The sequence below is a fragment of the Dasypus novemcinctus genome, chromosome 22 (assembly GCF_030445035.2).
Source record: "Dasypus novemcinctus isolate mDasNov1 chromosome 22, mDasNov1.1.hap2, whole genome shotgun sequence".
Taxonomy (NCBI): domain Eukaryota; kingdom Metazoa; phylum Chordata; class Mammalia; order Cingulata; family Dasypodidae; genus Dasypus; species Dasypus novemcinctus.
Window position 1 is genome coordinate 74180643 of NC_080694.1, and position 20923 is coordinate 74201565.

At 51.7% G+C, this 20923-nt stretch overlaps 1 protein-coding gene and 1 long non-coding RNA gene across 2 annotated transcripts in view; both read right to left on the reverse strand.

Moving 5' to 3' along the window:
• The window catches only part of LOC139437329 (E3 ubiquitin ligase TRIM40-like), a 174065-nt gene extending 156667 nt beyond the window's left edge, over positions 1-17398 (reverse strand). The window contains exon 1 of the mRNA XM_071211052.1: positions 17077-17398. The gene's annotated coding sequence lies outside the window, so the exon portion shown is untranslated. The remainder of the gene's footprint in view (positions 1-17076) is intronic.
• LOC131275375 (uncharacterized) lies at positions 6107-9915 on the reverse strand. The gene is made up of 3 exons (XR_009182827.1): positions 9677-9915; positions 8259-8456; positions 6107-6169 (listed from the first exon to the last, which is right to left on the reverse strand). It is a non-coding gene; the product is annotated as an uncharacterized lncRNA (long non-coding RNA).
• Positions 17399-20923: the final 3525 nt, after the last annotated feature.

Below are 20923 nucleotides of genomic sequence, written 5' to 3' on the forward strand. Positions count from 1 at the left end.
CCCCTCCAGCCGTTGCGGTCCTTCCCGCCAGTCCCGCCCACATTGCTAGCATATAATCTGCCTCCTTCCTTAGACACTGCTTACCTCATAGCCCTCCGCCCACTTCCACCTATCCTCTACCACCCTGTAGCTAGCCCACCCTAGCTCCAACCCCTCTCTCCACCCAACCCTATATAACCAAGTGTACTTCCGCAATAAAGCAGACCTGATCCTGCGCTCAGGCGGTCTCCGTGGTTCCTTTTTAACCGCGCGTCCCCCACGCCTGGAAAAACTGGTGCTCCTTTCAGGAGTACCTCCCGCCGGTGGATAGGCAGGAGCGAACCCCCCCTGACTCTTGGGCATAAGCGAGGCCGAGCCCTCGCACGAGACAACATTTGGCGCCCAGCGTGGAAGCTCCTCCCCCGGCCCCTCTCTGCTGCTGCTGCTGCTGTGAATCGGACGGCCCATCCTCGTTCTCCAGGTAGGGACCCCTCGCCGTCGTCCTGTCTCTATTTAAACATGGGCGCCTCTCTATCAACGCGTCAGGCGCCACAAGTCAGGGCCCTCGCCGCCCTACTCGACACCAAAGGAGTCCGCGTCTCCCTGCGGCAACTCCAAAAATACTGGGACCTTCTGCTCCCCTTTAATCCGTGGCTCACCACTTGCCAACTCTGGAGCCCGGACACATACTCTCGACTCATAGATCGAGTCGCCTCTGCAATGGAGCATGAAAACCGCTCCTTCCCGCCAGGCCTCTTACCTGTTCTCGTCGCCATCTGCGCCTGTCTCCTCGGTGCCCCATCCGAGACTATTCATGAGGCTTCTCTCAAGCAGCCTCTAGACTGTAATCCCAATGAGTCCGCCAACACTGACTCTCTGTCTGACCAACTTGCGGCCACCCTCGAGCGTGAGCCCCCCCGTCCGAGCTCCCCGCGGCACACAGAGACCGCTCCTGCGGCTCCCCAAAATGGCGAACTTCCACCTTCTTCCTCCACCTCTGCCCAAAATGGTGCACTTCCGGCTTCTTCTTCACCGGGACCGGAGCCCGCCGGCGGGAACAAAGGAGCTTCTTCCCACCTTTACCCGACTCTTCCTGCCCTGTCAGCATCCGGCTCCGCCCCGGAAACTGTACGGTCGCCATCTTCCGCTAAACCGGAAACTTCCCCCGCACCATTTTGTTCACAACCGGATGCAGTTACTCCGCCATCTTGGCCGGCGCCCGGAAGTGACGCAGTTACTCCGCCATCTTGGCCGGCGCCTGGAAGTGACACAGTTACTCCGCCATCTTGGCCGGCGCCCGGAAGTGACGCAGTTACTCCGCCATCTCGGCCGGCGCCCGGAAGTGACGCAGTTACTCTGCCATCTTGGCCGGCGCCCAGAAGTGACGCGGCCACCCCGCCATCTTGGCCCGGAAGTGCCCCGCCGCCATTTTGTTGTCGTCAAAATGCTGCCCGGCCGCCATTTTCTCACTTATTTTCCGCTTATCCCTCGCCACCACCGTATGGCAGTAGCCCTCCACCTACTCCTAGCGAGGCACCCTCTCATACCCCCCAGCTTTATCCACTAAATCTACAACCTACACCGCAACAACCTCAAACTTGGCTGCCCTTCACAGCGGAAGAAGTTAAAACCCTCCGCAAAGCTGTTAAAGAAGATGGAGTCGGCAGCCCTTATGTAATGCAGCTCCTTGAAGAGCTGGCAACTCAACTCGTTCTCCCATACGACTGGATTTCCCTGGCCCACACCATCTTAACGCCAGGCCAGTTTCTTGAATGGCGAGCTCACTACCAAGCAGCCGTTGACCGGCAGGTAGTAGAAAATGCCCAAGCTGGTGTCTTAGATCCACCTGATGCGTATACGGGGATCAACAACTACGCGGACCCTCGTCCATATCTACACATTGACCCAGGATTTTGGCACCGGGTAAAATTCCTCGTCCACAGGTCCTTTTCTCTGGTCTCCACCAAGCAGCCCACCAAGCTCGCACAACTGCTTCAAGACTCCAATGAAACTTTCCCAGCATTCGTCGCCCGCGTCCTGGAAGCTTGCCAGCGGAAAATTTCTAGTGAAGACGCTCAGTTCGCACTTGCCAAAGAGCTCATCATAGATGGATGCCTTGCGCCCTTCCGGGCTGTGGTCCTCCCAATACGTGATAAAGATATCCACGAATGGGTTCTCGCCTGTCGCGACGTTGACCCGCAAGTCAAAATGCTCACTGCTGCCTTTGCTTCTGCCATGGCCGTTTCATCTACTCCCACCTCCGTCTGCTTTCGGTGCGGTCAGTCCGGCCATTTCGTCCATGAGTGCCCTCGGCCAGGCCCAGCACCCCGCTCTGCCCTACCACCGCGAAGACCAAGAGGCCCTTCTACGCCGTGTCCACGCTGTGGAAAAGGATATCACTGGGCTCGTGACTGCCGTGCCATCCAAAACTACCAGCAGCCTTTAAACTCCCAGCGGGGCAGGCCTCAGCCCCACCCGCAAGAGGTCCTCGGGAAGACTCCCAAGCCATAATGTGGACAATGCCTATCTCGCGTCATCAAAAACCCTCATTAGAGCTTAAGATAAATGGGCAATGGCTCGATGGACTCTTAGATTCTGGCGCTGAAGTCTCCTGTATTCCCTTCGAAGTCACTGCGTTCAATCACTGGCCCCTCGAGACTGGCCCTCAAGTCATCGGCACCACGGGAGCCACTACCTCCTGGAAAACATCCCAGCCTCTGCATTGGAGTGACCGAGAAGGCCACAAAGGCCAAATTCGCCCACTCGTCCTCTCTTCAGTCCAAACCATCCTTTGGGGGAGAGATGTCCTCAGCCAGCTAAAAGCTCGAATCACCACAGAAGCCTTCTTAGCTGCGCTGCCCCCCCCCCCTTATAGGGGCCACTGCTCCCATCTCAAGACCTGACCCTATCCCTCTGGAATGGGACACAGAGGAGCCCATCTGGGTCGAGCAGTGGCCCTTGCCAGCTCACAAGCTACAAGCTCTCTCTGCCCTCGTTGAAGAGCAATTACAAGCAGGGCATATTGAGCCGTCCACCAGTCCCTACAATTCGCCAATCTTCGTCATTAACAAGAAAAACACAGGCAAGTTCCGCCTTCTCCACGACCTCCGAGAAATCAACAAGCATATTAAGCCAATGGGATCACCTCAGCCAGGATGCCCACATCCCACCGCAGTCCCCCAGCATTTTCACGCAGCAACCATCGACATCAAGGACTGCTTTTTCTCTATTCCTCTTCACCTGCGAGACTGTCCACGATTTGCGTTTACAGTCCCACGCACCAACAACCAGGGCGCAGCGCTTCGATTCCAATGGCGAGTGCTACCGCAAGGTATGCGGAACAGCCCAACCATATGTCAGCTCTATGTCAACCATGCCATTGAGCCGCTGCGCTCAAAGTTTCATCCAGAGCAAACATACATTCTCCACTATATGGATGACCTTCTCTTAGCAGCGAGCTCCAGCGTGCTCCTCAATGACCTACTCTCTGCAGTGATGACAAACCTTTCAAGCCTCGGACTTACCGTGCAATCAGACAAAATAAACCTCCAACCTCCTTTTCAATTTTTGGGCTTTCATTTTCATCACTTCATTCAGCCCACAAGCCCACAAATTCATGTCTCTCACAAGATGACGCTGACTGAACTCCAACAACTTTGTGGACAAATCAATTGGCTTCGCTCGGCGCTGCCCATCACAACAGCGCAGATGCAACCCCTCTTCGAGCTCTTGCAGACAAAAGACAGCCCACCAACTGCAGCCACCCGTAGCATCACCATCACTCCTGCTGCTCGAGAAGTCGTACAGCAAGTTAGCGCCGCGCTGCAGCAGTGCCGCCTAGAGCGGTTCTCCCCCTAACCTTTCAGTCTGTTTCCTCCACAGGACACTGTGTTCATTCTCGTCGGGGCCCTCACCCCTCCCTTACTGTTTGCTCTGATTACTCCTCTCCCGACACTACTACCAGATTCTTAATTCCTCATAACACCTCTCAATGGCTTTGTACCTCCACTGGACTAACCCCCTGCCTCAACGTCGCCACCCTCGATGCTAATAATGAAACTTGTGTGCTTATCTTTCTCGCCCCTTGAGTCCTCTACCACTCTGACACTGACTTTTTCCACCGTTTGCTGCGCAAACAAACCTCTCTCCACCTACTAAAAAGAGAACCAATCACTGCAGCCCTAACTGTTGCTTCCCTTCTGGGTCTCGCAGGGGCAGGCACCGGCATCGCTGCCCTCGCCACACAGTCTTCTGCCCTCTCCTCTCTCAGACAGGCCGTAGATGAAGACATAACCTATCTTCGCGAAGCTGTCAAATATCTAAAAGACTCTCTTAACTCTCTCTCCGAAGTAGTCCTGCAAAACCGTCGTGGCCTCGACCTCCTCCTTCTCAAAGAAGGAGGTCTTTGCGCCGCTCTTGGAGAAGAATGCTGCATATACACCAACTCCACCGGCCTAGTCGAGGACAATCTGAAAAAAGTTGAAGAGGGACTAGAAAAGCGCCGCAAAGAGCGAGAAAACGCAAACTATTCTTCTAATCTTTTTCATGCCCTCCTCCCCTACCTCCTTCCATTTCTAGGCCCGCTCATTGTCGTCATTTTGATTCTCACTGTGGGCCCCTGGGGCATCAAGAGAGTGCTCAGCATTGCCAAAGATCAAGCCAAAGCTGTATCCAATGCAGTATTCAGCTCTTTCGTGCAAGTCCATTACCAACGCCTCGCCACCGATGAGCCCCCTCCCCACCGTCCTCTTCGCCCTCTCCGCCTGCGAGACCTACTCTAGCCACTCCCTGTCATTTCCTTCCCCTCTAATAGGGGTTCTAGGGCATCGCAAGGCCGCTTCGCTGGCAAGGCTCGGTGTGCGTCTAGCGCCGGCACGCACCGACCCTGAGGGCTAATGCATGCATCCTGGCCAGATGCTATGTCATTCGTCCATAGCCAGCCGGTTGCCCCCTTACCCCTTGCCTTCCCCCGCCTATTCCCCTTTCCCCTCATTATTTCCTTCTTAAAAACAAAAGGAGAGCAATTGTTACTGCCTCCCTCCACCCCTTCTCCCAGCCGTTGTTATCTTCCCCCTCCAGCCGTTGCGGTCCTTCCCGCCAGTCCCGCCCACATTGCTAGCATATAATCTGCCTCCTTCCTTAGACACTGCTTACCTCATAGCCCTCCACCCACTTCCACCTATCCTCTACCACCCTGTAGCTAGCCCACCCTAGCTCCAACCCCTCTCTCCACCCAACCCTATATAACCAAGTGTACTTCCGCAATAAAGCAGACCTGATCCTGCGCTCAGGCGGTCTCCGTGGTTCCTTTTTAACCGCGCGTCCCCCAAGCCTGGAAGAACTGGTGCTCCTTTCAGGAGTACCTCCCACCGGTGGTTAGGCAGGAGCGAGCCCCCCCTGACTCTTGGGCATAAGCGAGGCCGAGCCCTCGCTCCAGACAACATTACAACATAGCAGAGCTCCAAAATGTGTTCACTGAGTGTGATGAGTGTGCCACAATGATGGGGGAGGTTGTTGGTGTGGGAGGAGTGGGGTGGGGGATGGGGGGTATATGGGAACCTCTTATGTTTTTTAAATGTAACCCTTTTTGTGATGTATGTATCTTCAAAAAATATAATTTAGAAAAATGATGGGGGTGGGGGTGGGAAATGGTTTATGGGGAACCTCTTATGTTTTTTTAATGTAACATTCTGTGTGATCTATTAACTTTAATTTTAAAAAGTGTTAAAAATAAAATAAAATATACAGAGTGCCTTAAAAAAAACAAGAATAAACAAATCTGGCCATATTTATTCAGGGCTTAGTATTTTCATATATTACATCTGATTCTGGCAACAGCTTGTTGCCAGGTGTCACTAGCATCATTTTATAGAGAAGGTGATGAAAACTGAGAGGCCGGGTGACTCTCCCAGGCCACAGAGCAGAGAGCAGCAAGGCTGGGACAGGCCAGGAGGATGGTCAGATGCCAGGTTCCTGGTCTCCTGCCTGCACCTGGGAGAGAACCAGCCTCCGTCCATTCCCGTGGACCAGCCCAGCGCCCTGCCTTCCCCTTTCACTGGAAGTGCTGAGCACATCAGCCCCCCTCCCCCAATCATCCTCTCCCCCTCCCCCACCCCAGGAATGCAGGCTCTGGAGCTTCCTGTCCCATACTTGGGCATGGGAATGTGGCAGGTCTGAGTTGAGATGTGTCCTGGATTCAAAGACAGCACAAATAAAAACATAAATATCACATTAATATTTTATACTGATCACATACTGAAGTGACATTATGGATATATTTGGTTAAATAAACTATATCATTAGAATTGATTTCACCCATTTTTTAAAAGATTTATTTATGTATTTATTTCCCCCTCTCCCCCATGCCTGCCCCTGCTCTGCTACATTTGCTGTCTATGTCCATTCACTGTGTGATCTTCTGTATCTATTTCTCTTTTTGGTCTTCTCTTCTCATGTTCTCTCCTCTAGGATTCACCGTGATTCCATCCTGGGGACCTCTGAAGGGGAGAGAGGTTCCCTGTCACTTGTGACCCCTCAGTTCCTGTCTCTGCTGTGCTTCACCTTGACTCTCCCCTTCATCTTTCTTGTTACATCATCATCTTGCTGCGTGGCTCACTTGCGGGGGCCCTGGCTCTCCACCCAGGCACTGGCTCACTGTGCAGGTACTCTTTCTCTTCTTTTTTCAACAGGAGGCCCCAGGTATCTGACTGGGTCCTCCCATATGGTAGGCAGAAGCCCTGTCACTTGAGTCACATCTGCTTCCCCATTTCTTTTAACTTTACACGTGGCTACTAGAAAAGTTTACATCTCACATGTGGCTTGGGTCCTATTTCTGTCATCAGTCCTGCTCTGGAGATCTCCCTGCCAATAACTGTCACCTCCACCTTCCCACTTGCATAAACTTGGGCAAGCTAAAAAACTTCATTTATAAAATGAAAAGCCTAAGTGCCTGACATTGCAGAGCAGCAGGAGGAATAACTAAGAGCAAATGCTGCAGGGCTTCTATCCTGAGGTACAGAATCACATAGACAAATGCTGCCCGTTTCTGCTCTTCTCCCTCCTCCCCAGCAGGGCACAGTGTGGGGGCTGCAGGGGCTGGTGGGGCACCTCAGCGGGGGCATCTGAAGCCTGCACAGCTGGGCACAGCGTCTTCTCTGGGTCCCCAGGCTCCCTGCCCGCTGGCCAGTGGCCCTGGGCTGGCTGATACACCAGTCTCCCTGGAGACAGCCGGTGGCATTGCCAGGAGGATGGGGTGGCCTCGTCCCCTCCGCCCCCCAGAGAAGAGCGATTTCCCCCCACCCTGGGCAGCGAGAGACCAGCACTTCCTTCCTCTGTGAGTGTCTGTGGGGGATGGGAAGGAATGGTGACCCGTCAGGGGTGGGGGCGCAGAGGGTCTGACACCACACTGGGATGCGGGTCCCCCGTCCTCAGTCCTCACCCTCCTCTGCTCTTTCTCATCTCCACTGTTGGCAGGTGTGTGACTCCTTTCAGAACGTGGGCGAGGGGACGGCGGCCACCAGAGGTGCACGTGGAGGCCTCCCCCGTGCGTAAGTGCGAGTGTGTGAGTGTGCCAGTGTGTGTGTGTGAGTGCGTGTGTGTGCGGGGCCATCCTGTGTGTGTTGTGTCCTGCCTGCGTGGGCCCAGCAGTGTGAGTGTGGTGTCTGCGCACGTGTCAGGGGGGTGGACTGCGGGTTGGGGTTGCGTGTCTGTGGAGGGCAAGGACAGCTGTGTGAGCGCTAGTGCTTGGGAGAGAAGAGCGCTGACAGCTACGAAGTGCTGTGGGTTCACATCAGTGAGTGTGTGCTGCTTGTAGTTGTGCTGTGTGGTTTCTCCTTTTTTCATTTTTAAAGAGGCTTTAGTTTACACAAATGTTACATGGAAAGCAAAGGGGTTCCCATCTACCCCACCCCTCCCCTCCTGTGTTGTGCTTTCAGACAAATGGTTTTCTAGGAGTGTGCAGATGTGTTACTAGTTAATTTGCACTTTGTGAGTTCTATGTATTTAAGAAATTATGTATACATGAGCCTTAATGGGTGTGTATCTGTTTATGTCCCTAACTCTATTTCTAGAGCTGATAGTTGATAAAACATTTCATTGATTGCTGTGGCATTACCCGAGTTTTTCTCACTCCAGAATCACATGCAGATGATTGATTTGTTCATAAGGGAGGGCTGTTACTTGGACTTGCTCCATTTGGGACATGAGCATAAACTTGGAATGATTTCAGGTAAGGCAGATGATAGGTTCAGAAGCTCAGGGCAGATCCCAATGTCACTTACCAAAGACACAAATTAGGATGCTCCCCTGACGAAAGGAAACTCGAGTGGAAACTCAGTCCTGGACTCTGATGACCCCTCATCAGGGTGAGGTTTGATGGACATTCTTGGGGGATAGATCAGGAAGAACAGGGTCAAAGAGCACACACCGTCCAGGAGGAGTGAGGTCCAGGCAGGGTCAGCTATGGCCATGGATCCTTCCTGGGTTACACAGAGGGTGGGGTGAGATGACAGCCTTCAACAAATAATACCTTAAATATTTCATGTTCCTTCTCCCCAGGAACAAATTCAGAAGTGTCTTGAGAGTCTGAGGAAGGAGAGAGGAGATTCAAGGAATCCAGGCAAGAGAGAGTCAGAGACTCCACGTTCTCCTGGTGGTCAGCTTTCCTGCCCTCCCCTCCGTCGGGGCCCATGGACTCCCTGAAACCTGATGCAAGAGCACCCTGGGGCATCCTGCAGCACCGGGAAGAGGTCGACCTCCTGGTCACAGGGGAGGTCTGCCAGTTCAGCCCCTGATTGCAGAGCTGGAGGAGAAGGAGAGGCAGACAGCAAAGCTCCTGATGGTCAGCCTGGAAGCCTGTCCCTCCCTGTGCCCTCCTGCTCTATAAGCTCCTGCACATTTTCCTTTCCTAAGCCATCCCTCCTTTACTCAAACACCTCTGCACCCCTAGGGGAAGAGGGACCACAGTGCCAGCAGGATGAATTCCAGCCCGTGCTTCTCCAAGAGCCCTCTATTATTTTCCTCTTTGGCCTCTACTTTCCATCCCATCATCCCTAAAATAGGAGGCTCCAGCGATAAAATGGAAATGAAAGTAGCACTTTGGAAAGTGTCAAGTACTGTGCAAACAAGTGGCAGGTGGTGTTTCCAGTGCTAACTATTTTCCATAACCTCAGTGTCCTCTCCAACAGCCGGGCAGTTCATCCTGGTGTATTTCACTTCCTCGCACTGGGGGAAAGATTTTGGGATCCAACAAGGCACCAGGGGGGCAGCGTGGTTTAGGGCAGCACTCCGCACTGAGGAAATGAAACCTGGGAGTGAGCCCTCATTTCTCACCAAGAGGTGCCAGCCATGCCCTCTGAGTCTTTAAAAGAAGGGGATGGACCCCGTGTCCCTGAAGTTCAGTAACACCTGACACCTGGAGCCTCCAGGGATTGGGTGACCTCTCCTCACCCAGGGCCAGGACAGTGGTCTATAAGTTTGGAGTTTGTCTTTTCTAATTGTAAGGCAAGTGGAGCAAGGACACCTGAATCCCTGCTCTCTCTCTCTCTCCTAGGATATCAGAAGCACTCTAATAAGGTAAGCAGTGAGTGTCACTCTTCTCTTTTCCACAAAGATGCACCACACATGCCTAGCAATTGCCATACAGATACACAGCATTGTCACATTAAGGACATAGAGTCACCTGTGACCCTTCACTCACCTCATCCCATCCTCAGTGCAGCCACGGATGCCCCCCCAGCAGTGCCCAGCAGTGGACAGTGGGCCCCATCCTCAAGGAAGTAGTTCCTGTGGGAATTGGCACCTCCATTTAGAAGATGGCAGTCAGCTGAGGCTGGGGCATCTCAAAGAACTCCCAAATGCGTCATTTCTGTGTCCCTAGATGTGAAAACAGAAAGTGCCAGAAACCAGGACCTCAGCCTGCTCCTGGCCACCTCACTGCCTCCCAGGAGCTACAGAAGTGGCTTCTCAGCAAGAGGAACAAGGTTCAGACCTGGTGTATCAACATCGGCTGTGATCTAGGTAAGGCCCCCCACTGCTCACCTTAGTTTCTTCACAGAATTCTGGGATTAATTCCTCACACCCTCAAGAAGCATTTCCTGTGTGCCCACCATGCACTGAACAGAATGGCGGCCACCAGGGATGTGCAAAGGCAAAAAATACAACCTGCCCTACCTCTGAAGGATCTCCTAGAAGACACAGAATAAGGGAAAATTGGAGCACAACATGTTGGGGGTGGTAGGGGCTGACCTGGAGTACTGGGTCACCTCTATCGTCCTCAGGAGAACAGAGCCCCATCATCTCCAGGGGTGCTGCCACTTGGCACCCTATGGTCTCTCCTCCAGGTGGGATCACTTCTGAGGGGAGGGTGAAGGCCTAGCATCTAAGAGTCGTGTACTGAGGTCCTGGCAGTCCTCACTTCATGTGAACAGAAGCAGCCAGAGTAGAGAGAGCTGATGTGGAGCACACTGCAAGCCTCTGGCTTGGCCTCTCCCTGACCAGGCTGGATGGACAAGCAGAGGCCTTCCTTAGAGCAAACCACAGGCCAGGCAGGCACGTCCTCGCTCTAAGTCTTAAATCAGCATCTGGGCGAGTCATGCTTCCCAAAGCTAAGGATATACAGAATTACTTCAGTTCCTAAGTAATTTGCTTGCAGGTTTTTGATAAACCCCAAGGGAAGCAAAAATAAACAAAGCTAGTTATGATATCACCAGAATCAAAGTAAAAGAAGGGGAGGCAGTCAACAAAAGACTCCAGAAACCTCTGTAATCCCTTGTTAGATTTATAATAAAATGTCCTTGCCTACCATGAAAGAAGTCATGCAAAGTCATAGCAATAAAAACAGTATGGCATGTGCAAGACCAAACTGAAATTGAGAGAGGAAAGAGCTCAAGGGCAGACCAGTGTTTATAATGGAATTTAAAAAGAAAAGGTAGCCTGTAAGTCACAAGGGAAGGAACCAACTCTAGAAGATGGCAATGAGAAAACAGGCTTACAAAGAGAGAAAAATGAAGCTGGATCCCTATCTAGGTCCACCCGCTGAGTGTCCTTTCCTCTGGGATCAGTGGTTCTGTTTCTGCACAAATACCCCAGGGGATCCTCCCGTAGGTCCTCGGGGGTGCTGCACAGCACAGCATTGCTTGGGGGAGCAGAGGTTGGCATCATCCAAGATCTGTTAGTGGAAATGGATATGTAAATCGAGGCACAGCCCACCATGAGTGCTGTGCAGCATCAGAAAGAGTGGACGGTAGGACACAAAAATGGATTGACTTACAATGGTGTTGCGAAGTGGAAGGGCAAGAAATAGAATGAGGCTATAATATAGACCATTTGTAAATTAGGTATACACCCAGTACGGCAGTATTTATCTTACCAACCCATCTACAAACAAAAATACAACAAAAACTTTAGAATGATTTTCTGTGGGGAAGAGGAGGAAAATGCAGTGGGAGATGGTGATAAAATGCAACAAGTAAGCTTAAAAAGAAAGGGATTTATGGACAAAGACAGGGAAGTGCTATCAACTGAAGTGTGTGTTCAGTTAACTAAATCCTTCCTACCTAAGGTCAAAATTAGACAAAGTGTTTGAGGTTTGGCTGGTGGTGGTACTTCTCAGGGCAGTTTTGGGGGATGCTTTTGATTTTGGGGGTTTCCTTGTTCCCTCTTCAAACTCTCCAAATCCAAGAAAGAAGATTCTCCTGGAGTTTTACAGATAGAGGTTGGGAGATGGAGAAGACGACTCTGAAAATGCTCTCTGGCCCTGAGATTCTGTTGATGCATCAAGGTTAAGGGATGACTGAGAGGTCAACAAAGGCAAAGAAAAAGCTGACGCTGGCTGAAGAGACCTGCTGTCACCAGGAAGTTAGGGACTTCACACAGGTGCTTCCCAATGAAGGAGGCAGGCTGGGGGGATTGTTTGTGTGAGCACAAAAGCCCAGGCCTCCCCATGCTGAAAGAAACAAAAAGCCTTCACCAGGAAGTGGACTTGGCCCAGTGGTTAGGGCATCCGTCTACCACATGGGAGGTCTGTGGTTCAAACCCCAGGCCTCCTTGACCCATGTGCAGCTGGCCCACGTGCAGTGCTGATGCGTGCGAGGAGTGACCTGCCACGCAGGGGTGTCCCCCGCGTAGGGGAGCCCCATGTGCAAGGAGTGTGCCCCGTAAGGAGAGCTGCCCAGCATGAAAGAAAGTGCAGCCTGCCCAGGAATGGTGCCGCCCACACAGAGAGCTGACACAACAAGATGACGCAGCAAAAAGAAACAGATTCCCATGCCGCTGACAACAACAGAAGTGGATAAAGAAGAAGACACAGCAAACAGACACAGAGAACAGACAACCCGGGGGGGGGGGGGAGGGGAGAGAAATAAATAAATAAATAAATCTTTGGGAAAAAAAAGCCCCTAACCTTGTAACTTTTTAAAAGGGGGTACTGGGGACTGAAACCAGAACCTCGTATATGGGAAGCAGGTGCTCAACCACTGAGCTACATCAGCCCCCCTGCTACCTTTTCTGTCTACTCCCTTCTCTTGTCTCTACCCTCAACCTTCTCCAAGGAGTCATCCTGTCTCGTTGTCCTCTGGTCCTCACCTCCCCTTGACACCGAAGCCTTGTTTCTCATCAGTCTTTTGAAACCTCTTTCTCAAAGGTCATCCATGATCTAATACTGAAATCTGGTGGCACCTTCTTCTCAGGTCTCCTCTTCTTTGATGAATTCTCCCCTCAGGCTCCCCCACATCCTGCTCCCCTACCTTGTCCTCCCACTGCTGCCCCTCTGCATCTTCACTTTTCCAGTTGGTGGGAGCCTTTCCAGGGCTGTTTTCTTAACCCTCTTTTACTTCACATGTGTCCTTAGTTTTCCACACTGGTGGCCTCAGAGTTTACCATAATTCCTTTCTAGCAGCCAATCCTGCATTTCCAGCTGAGAGTTACGGAGCTCCTCCTGCCCTATGGGCAGCTCACGATCAATATGAGGAAATAAAGGCTACCCCCTCCCCCTCTTCTGCAGCCCCTCCTCCTCTTCTCCGTGTTTCTGTCCCTGGACCCACCATCCCCCCTGCCGTCCAGCTTGAGCGCTCGGCTTATTTCATCTTTTATCGTCCTCTCTTCTCTTCAAAATGGCTCCTCCATTAACCCCTAACCCAGCATCCAAGGCTGCTGGCGACCTAACCCTAAGGTACATCCCAGTGCCCTCTCCCCTTCCTGCTGCCCTCACTGTCAGGTCACGCGGGCCGCTTGTTGTGTCCTGAGCACACCGACGCGGGCTGCTTGCTGTTTCCTGAGCACACCCACGCAGGGCTGCTTGCTGTGTCCCCAGCACACCCACGCAGGCTGCTTGCTGTTTCCTGAGCACACCACGTGGCCACACGACCTCGCTGCTCCTTAGCTTCCCACTGCAGGAAAGGCCTCTGTCTATTCCTGCCTGTCAAAACCAGAGCTAGTGCAAAGCCCCGTTCAAAAACCCACATTCCCAGCTTCTCAGGTAGTTTCAATTTTAATAAAGCATGTACAGTCAAACACAGATGCTGAATAAATGAGAAGAGAAAATCAAGGTAAATGCAACAGATAATCAAAGGTAACACAGATATAGCATTTATAATATTCAGGTGATCAGGGAAAAGTCCTCTGCTTCTAAAAAGCTCATTTTCCACCCATTTTTTATTGAAATAATGTTTTGTGGGGGCATATAGTGTAAATAAAGTACTCATTAGAATTAAAAAGCTAATTTCATACTCTTTTTCTGTCAAAACTATTCCTTAGGAGAAAAAAGACAAATTGAAATACAGGGAATAATCCAAAACGTTTTGTCTTAATATTTTTAAAAGCTCATAATCCTGTCAGACATCAGAGAACATGTGATTTCACAATAAAAAATGATATAAAATGGCTTTAAGTAATCATAAAAGACGTTGAGGGTCATTTGCAAAGAGCTTACTAACAGATGTGTAAAAGATGAACCAAGAGAGGGCTGGCTGACAGGGCTGTGCCACTGACCTGCTCACTAGAAATCGCTACTCTTATGGGCATTTCACCTCATTGAAAATGTTGAATAATAACGAAAATAAAAGTAAACTTGTTCAACAGACAAAAAAAGATAATTTACCCTGCAATAGTCACAAAAAAACCAACTTTCCAAAAGCAAGCTCCTTACAGAACAAATAGCGTCCCAAAACCCAGAAAAGAATAAATATCATCATTTATATTTTATGAGGGAAAAAGGGTGCTGATCAGTAAACCTGACAATATCCACATGATTGTGCATCCTGAAAGTGTCAGGAAATTAGCTGAAAGGATGAATGAGTAAATGTATAAGCTCAGCAAAGACTTTCCTTTCGATTCACAAGGACCAAACACCAAAAAAACAACCTCATAAAATATATCCCCGATAGAGGCTTACAGATAACTTCAGAACTGGTTCAGAAACATAAAGGAAAATGCTTAATGATTTATCCTGCTACTGGTGGAGTTGACTAAACAAGCCCGCAAAATCATGATTCTTAAGGAATCGACAAATTTAAGGCAATGCCAACTGAAACCTATAAAACTTAGAAAAACTGCAGAGGAACATTCCTCTGAAAGGAGAGTTGGCGAGACCGTCAGGTTATAAAAAATTACTAAACGGCAAAGATGCTGCTAAATTTAGCAAGCCCAGGGCGGAGGGAGGGGCGCGCACCCACAGCCCCCGCGCGGACCCCGCAGCCCCGCCCCGCCCCGCGCCGAGCTCGCGCGTGCGGCCTCCTCTCCCCGCGCCGCCCCCGCCCCTCCGCGGCCGGGGGTTCCCGGGGATCAGGGAGGTGGGGGCGCGGGTGGCCTGAGGGTGGGTGGGCGGCGGCAGTCCCGGGGCTGCCGGGGAGAATCTCGCGGAGGGCCGGGAGCGGAGCTTCGCGGGACGCACCGACCCCGCGCGGGGCTCGCGGTGAGTGGGGGCGCGCGGCGGGGAACGCGGGGCCACAGCCTCGCCCACCGCCGGGGCAGGCGGCGGGGCTCGCGGGGCTCGCGGGGCTCACGGGGCTGCGCCGCCCCCGGCCTGGACCCCGACCCTCCCCGCGCCCCCTGCGCGGCGTCCCGCGCCCTCCCCGGCCCAGCCCCTCCTCGCTGACAGCAGAAGCCCGCGGGGCCGGGGTGCGGAGCGGGGCGCTCGAGGGTCCCGGGGGGGCAGCAGAGCCGGGTTCCTCCCTCCCTCCCCCTTCCACTCCCCTCCCCCTTCCACTCCCCTCCCCCATTCCCCCCCCGCCCCCCCCCCCCCCCAGAATAAACCGGTTTGGCCGCTTATACTCGGGCTGAGCGCTCACCCCTCCTCCAGCCCTTTAGTGCTCCGGGCGCACTCCCTGCTCCTTTTCTCCCTAAATGTATCTTTTGGTAACTGTGAGATAAACACTTCCAAATTCCCAGTGCGTTCCCGGTTTTGACACTAAAGCGGTTTCCGTGTCTGCAAAAAAGGGGGAAATGTAATTAGTTCATTCCAGGAACAATGTGTCAGGCTCCTGGTTAACTGTTAAAATCATAATCCCTTCATGTTTTTTTTGTTTTCTGTTTTTTGTTTGTTTGTTTGTTTGTTTTCCATTTGAGAGGATCACTTTTAACGTTTTATATTGTGGTAACATATACAACACCATCCCAGGGTCCACAGGTGGACGAATAAAATATGGACTAGACTGGACTTACTGGTATTCTACTATAGAACTATTGTGACTCTAGCATGGAAGAAAGTGTGTCATTGATGTGGGGACAGTGGCTGCGGTAGTTGCTGAGGGCAGGGAGAGGGAAGAAGAGATGTGATGTGGGGGCATTTTCTGGACTTGGAGTTGTCCTATATGATATTGCAAGGTCAGAAGTGGAACATTATTTATCCTACCATAACCCTCTGAATGTACTGGGGGAGAGTGTAAACTACAATGTAAACTATTATCCATGCAGTGCAGCAGTGCTCCAAAATGTATTCACCAAATGTAATAAATGTGCCACGATGATGAAAGAGGTTGTTGATGTGGGAGGTGAGGGGTGGTGTGTGGGGTATTTAGGAACCTCTTATATTTTTTAATGTAACATTATTTGGGTGTTCTATATATCTTTTTTTAAAAAGACAATTAAAAATAAATTTAAAAATTCCCATTTCAGCTATTTTCAAAAACACAATTCAGTGGTCTTAATTACATTTGCAAAGTTGTGCTGCCATCACCACCACCCACTACCAAACTTTCCCAGCACCCCATACAGAAACTCTGTACCCACTAAGCAGTAACTCCCATACCCCAGAGGGGTATTTTTTTTTTTAATAGGGGTTATTTTTTAGAGAAGTTTTAGATTTACACTAGAATCCCCTGGGGAAATTTTTATAGGTTTGACAAAACAAGTAACAGCCTGTATCCGCCATTGCAGTGTCCTGCAGGACAAGGCCAGGGCCCCCAAATGCCCCGTTACCCCTCTTCTTCCCTCCGGGGTACCCTGCCTGCATGTCAGTGGTGCATGTTCTTCCATTACTGGATGAATAAGTCTACTCTGTCCATAGCTGGAGCGTTCTAAGAGCGCCCAAGCCCATCCCGACCCAACGTCTCCTCGGTCAGTCTGGCTGTGACATAAACTCCTGGTGACCGTGTGGTCAGGTTGTGACAAGGCTCCTTCCTCTGTGCTGAGCGCTGGACGACTCTGGGGAGCCCTTAGGGGAAGGAGGGCCTGGTCCATGGTCCACACTGGACAGAGGCCCAGGCGCAAGACAGGGCCGACGGCTTCCCAAGCGCGGCGTCCAGAGGGCCGGCTCCAGGACGGGGACAGCTGCTGCATCCAGGCCCGCCTGCCTGGGACTTGCCGCTGTTGGAGCATCGCCAGCGTGGCCACTCGGCCACAGGTTTGCGTGGCTGCGTTCTCCGTAGAGCTCCAGGAGGCCAGCCTTGCGGGAAAGGGCCCTGCGGGAATGCGCTGCAGCAGCCCCGGGGCCCTGCGTCCCGCCTGCTGCCCGTCAGCACAGCCTCCCCCAGGGTCCTAAGGCCTGGCCGCCCGTCAGGACTGGCCGTCTCCAGACCACCTGCCTTTGCCCTGAGTTCTGGCCTCCCCAGGCTTTAGATGCCTCCCCAGGAGAATCGCCTGTCTCAGATGAAGAAAACTCACTTTACGGGGCTCCCGCAGGGCCAGGCTGAGTGCTTTGGGGCAGCAGGAGAGCCTGGGTGGTCCCGCTCAAACCCCGGGGCTGCAGAGGCCACGTCCAGGGGCCCGAGGCCGCAGGAGGCAGGGGGGCCTGTCCTGGGGGACACAGCGCCGAGGGAGCGGCAGGGCCGGGCGCTGCTCTGGAGCTGGGCAGGGTCCACGCGGCCTCACCGCGGCGCCTTCCTGGCCCGCGTTGGCCGCGCACCGCGATTCCCGCAGCCAAGGACCGCGCCCGGCGTCCACTCCTGAGGCCAGTGAGTGTCGCTCGCCGGGCTGTGGGCTGCGCGGATGAGGAGCTTCTCGTGAGCGCCCTGTCGGGGCAGGGCGGACGGGGTGAGGAAACGCGCAGCTCAGGGGCGGCCCCGGTTCCGCTGGTGGAGGCGCCAGGACCCTGGAGAGCTCCTGGTCTGCGGGATCGCAGGCGGCTCCGCGTTAGGCCAGGGCAGAAGACCCTGTGCTGGAGCGAGGTGAGACCCCTGACCCAGGAAACTCCCAGCCTCAGGGGAATTCGGGATTCTCACCCGGGTGAGGAAAAGGGAGGAACGACCTGAAACGCAGGGATAATCGAGAAGGGAGACTGTGAGAGCTGTTGATAATCCGACCCGTTGGAGGCATAAAGGTCAGCAGTCCCGGGAGGGCCAGGGGAGCTGGAGGGGATCCCGGAGTGAAAGCCGTCCCTGGGGAGGAGCAGTGAGACCTTGAGACCCTCCATCTCGGAAAAGAAAAACTGCTGTCCGGAAGGCCGCGTCGGCGTCAGAGGGGGCGCCGTGGTCAGCGTCACCTGAGACGGGTGCCCCTTTGGGCAGTGCTCGCCTCTTACCAGCCCTGCCACGCCACGGCCTCGCCCGAGCTTGCCCCGTTTTACAGTCTGCCGGTGGAGGAGCAGGTGTGCTGGAGGGCCTCAGGTGCGGCCTCAAACTCCCGCTTCTCAGCAGGTGCCCTTGAGCAGCAAGTGTCCTGGGCATGGTGGCACCTGGCAGCCGTGGGCACCCAGCAGGTGTGGGCGCTGGCAGGTGTAGGCACCACCGGGCTAGCCCTCGTCTCTCCCTCAACAACTCTTGATCACCTAGAATCACCTGCTGCCATTTACAGAGACCAGGCTTGAAGCGAGATGTTCTACTTGTCGATGTACACGGTGGGTTGTGGATGTTCGCAGCAATACCACAGTGATGCGAGCTGAAATACGGTCCAGATGGGATCTGTACAGCCAGGATGTGGGGTTGGACTTGGAAATGTATCTTTGTCCAGCCAAAAGTGAACTGTGCTGGACAGGTAACCTTGTCTTCAGCTCCTTATGACCTCCATCCTTCAACACATATGTATCAAACTTCTAAAAGGCATCAAGCATGACATTTTTCATTTAGTGATTTTTAACCATCTTCAGTGGTCAAGAATTTTAAGATTGTCATAGAAAAATAGAGCCCCTCTCCTCAGAAATGTTTTGTAACGTTTTATTTTATATTTTGCTTAAGCACTTGAAAATAAGTTATAGTCATGGTACTTCATCCCCAAAGTCTATAGCACTGTCGTACATAACCCTAATGCCATTATCACACCTAAGAAAATCAATCATTTCTTCATATGCCCAATAGCCAGTCTAGTTCCAAATTCCAATTATCCCAAAACTATTTTTATTGATTTTATTTTTTAAAACCAGGATCCAAAGTTCACACATCATGGTTGGTCATTATTTCTGTTAGTCCTTAAATCAAGAACAACCTTTTTTTTTTTTTTAATTTTTCATGACACAGACTTTTCAAAAGACTAATAGCTGTCTTGTGGAATGTCCCATGTTCTGGATTTATCTGACTTTTCTTCAGAGAGTGGTTTATTTAGGTCATTCTTTATCCTTTATATTATCTATAAACTGGAAGTCAGGTCTAGAGGTTTGAATGGATTCACAGGTCAAACATTTTGGCAAGAATATTTCAAGGGTGAGGGCATGTGCTTCATGTGGCATCACGCTGGAAGCGTGTGCTGGTTTGCCCCTCTGCCAGGGGGGGCTGGATTTGGCTCCTTGTAAGCTGGAGACCACCAGCTCTTGCCCTCCACAGAGAGCTCAGGAGGTGGTCTGGGGGGAGTGGGGTGCTCTGGCATCATGGGGCTGTCTGTCCCAGCACTTTCACCTAGTGGCTTAGCATCCACTGGGATCCTTGTCTTAATATAATGGTGATGCTAATTCTGTTGTCCCTTCCAAACCTAACTGGCATTCTTCAATTCCCAGTTTTACTCATTTAGTCCATATCCACTCATTTTTATCCAGTTTCAGGGGTTTCAAAGATCCTTTGAAGCCCAGCCTGGAGCCTGGAGCTGGGGATGTGGACATCTGCTCCAAGTGCAGAGCTGGCTACTGGTGGCAGGTTTTAAAGGTCTTTTGAAATAAAGCCTGGGATGTGGATATCTTTGCTAAGTGGAGAGGTGGCTGCTGGGGGCAGGATTTTTTTAAATATAATACACTTTTTTTTTCTTTATTTCTTTTAAATGTTACATTCAAAAAATATGAGGTCCCCATATACCCCTCAACCCACCCCACCACCCCTCCCACATCAACAAACTCTTCCATCATTGTGGCACATCCACTGCACCCTGCAAATACATACCAGAGAACCACTGCAGCACATGGACAGTGGTCCACATTGTAGTCCACACTCTCCCCCAGTGGGCCACGACAGGACACATAACGTCCAGTACCCATCCCTGCAGCACCACCTAGGACAACCCCAAATCCTGAAAATGACCCCACATCATATCTCTTCTTCCCTCTCCTGACCATCAGCAGCCACTCTGGTCACCCTCTCCACATCACTACTACAATTTCTTCCCTTACTAATCACAATAGTTCCCCAGTAGAACACCAGTAAGTCCACTCTAATCCATACTCTATTCCTCCATCTTGTGGACCTGGGATGGCTATGTCCAGTCCCCCTCTACATCAAGAGGGGAATAAACTTTATTTTTAAAGAGGTTTTAGATTACAGAAAAGTTACATTGAAATTATGAGGGATTCCTGTGCACCCTCCTCCCTCTTGCACATCATCCCATTTTTTTTTAAATGTAGCAGTATATTTATTATGATGTACCCATAAAATCTGCTCATTAAAAAAAGGCAAATTTGTCCAATGATGGGCCTTTGATACTGGTGACTATGTTTATGAGCCTGTGTGTTTGAAATTTCAACTAGGCCTACAGCTGCAGGGTGCCTAAGAGTTACCTCCTGAGAGACTTCATGTTGCTCAAATGTGGCCACTCTCTAAGACAAACTCAGCCTATAAATGCATTACCTTCCCCCCATTGTGGGATATGACTCCCGGGGAAAAGCCTCCTTGGCCCCGAGGGATTACTACCATCAACAGCTGGTGATGCAACTAGAAAAAGACCTTGAATAAAAGGGCAAAATAGTAAAGACAAAGGAGTTTATATGGCTAAGAGACTTCAAAATGAGTCAGGAACTCATCAGAGGGGTCATGCTTATGCGCAACTCAGCAGGATCTCAGAGACAGTCAAAGTAGATACAACTCCAGGTAGTGGTGCTCCTGAGGACTGTGGAGACACTCAGGACCTGCAGTCATGGCAGATGGCTTTGAGTTTTTTGCCTTCCCAGAGGATCCTACTTTGGAATTTGTGCTCCTGAGTATGATGGAGTTGGATCCAGATGTGACTTCTCTACACATGCCTCTTCTGTCACTTTTACTGAATTTGTGGTTGGTGCTGGGGTAGGTGTATGCTCTGGAAACTTGAATCTCTGGACTGTCCATGTGCCAGCTGGGCCCTGAACCTCAGTAGAGTTGCAACGCCTACTCTCCAATTTGTT